Consider the following 1,642-nt stretch of genomic DNA (forward strand, 5'->3'; position numbering starts at 1 on the left):
GTTTCAAAGAAGACATTATTATCGGTGGCTAAACGAGACATGGATGCAAGATTTTTGTCAGCTTGTGGAACATGAAGGACATCCTTAAGAACTAGATCACGTTTAAGATTAGGGGAATTAATTGAGGCTTGACCAATGTGGCAAATATCCATACCTCCTCCGCTTGCAGTGTGGATCTGATCGGTGCCATGGTACCTCTCGCGAAGAGCTAGTTGCTCGAGTTCATTGGTAACGTGGTCGGTGGCGCCAGAATCAACATACCAGATGCCATCGCCTCCTTGTTCACGCATGGCAGCAGGAACATGGCGAGCATCAGGGACGAAGTTCTCATCGAAGCGATGCCAGCAATCCATAACCTCATGGCCAGACTTCTTGCAGAGCTGGCAGCGCGGGCGAGGACGGGCGGCAGGGGGACTGCGGCCATTGTTGGAGTTGAAGCCGCCGCCGTTGGTGAAGTTGCCGCCGTTGTTGTTGGTGTAGCCGCCCCCGTTGTGGTAGCCGTAGGTGCCACCAGAGCGAGCGCCGTCGCCCTGAGGAGCACCGCGTCCGCGGCCACCGCCACGACTCTGCCCCTGGTGACCGCGCCCATGGCCGCGGCCACGGGACGCGGAGTTAACAGATGACTGCCGAAGATCGCCACCATGGAGGAGGGTGAGGCGGGCTTCAAAATTCAGAAGTTGGTTGTACAACTCCTGGACGGTGATGGGTTCCACACGAGCGGCGAGTGCAGAAACCACCGGATTGTACTCCATATCCAAACCAGCGAGGATCTTGGAGACGATTTCCGGATCGGAGAGAGCCGCGGCAGTACACGCGACTTCATCAGTAAGGCTCTTGATCCTGCCAAGATAGTCAGCCATGGTCATGTTACCTTTTTTTAGATTGGTGAGCTCGATGCGGGTGTTGATGGCCTGGGCTTGACTCTGGGCAGCGAACATGGCATGGATGGCGCTCCAAACTTCGGCCGGCGTATGTAGCGTCGCGACCTGAGCAAGGATATCGCGGGAAAGAGATCCCATCAAATACCCTTGAAGTTGTTGCTGTCGTGCGTACCAGAGGGATCGGGCGTAGTTGAAGACTTGTTCTTCCTTGCCTTCCTTGGTAACGGTGAGGGTGGCCGGCGGTGGCGGGCTCGTCCCGTTGAGGTGGTGTTCCATCTGAGCGCCTTTGATCTGAGGCAACACAATGGCCTTCCATAGAAGGAAGTTTCCCCTCGTAAGCTTCTCCTGTGGTGGCGATCCGAGAGACCCCGCGGTGGTGGTGGAGGAAGATGGCGTGAAGGCGAAAGATGATGAGGTGATGAGCGCGCCAGCGGTGCTGGACAACGATGCGGCAGCGGTGGTCGACATGCTCTCGGTCGAAGGAGGAAGATAGGTATAGTTTTGGGAGGTAGCTAGATGCGATCTATGATCTTTGAGGAAGAGGCTCTGACTACCATGTAAAATAGGTTGGAAGCGTTGAACCCTTTGTCTCGGGCCGCATTGATATATATTGGACACAAGCCTTGGCGTACAAGCTTTGGAGAGATCGATCTGATAGATCGTTACATGAGACAGAGAAGAATCGCTACGGGAGAGAGAAGTAGAGATAGAATAGGATTACAGGTTTAAACACAAGTCCTCTATCTATCCAACTATTCTAA

General features: G+C 54.3%; 1 pseudogene; it reads right to left on the minus strand.

The window, feature by feature from the left end:
- Positions 1–661: 661 nt before the first annotated feature.
- On the minus strand, positions 662–800 carry LOC123171749 (uncharacterized; annotated as a pseudogene).
- Between the last annotated feature and the right edge of the window lie 842 nt (positions 801–1,642).

This window comes from Triticum aestivum, chromosome 7D (genome assembly GCF_018294505.1).
Source record: "Triticum aestivum cultivar Chinese Spring chromosome 7D, IWGSC CS RefSeq v2.1, whole genome shotgun sequence".
NCBI classification, from domain to species: Eukaryota; Viridiplantae; Streptophyta; class Magnoliopsida; order Poales; family Poaceae; genus Triticum; species Triticum aestivum.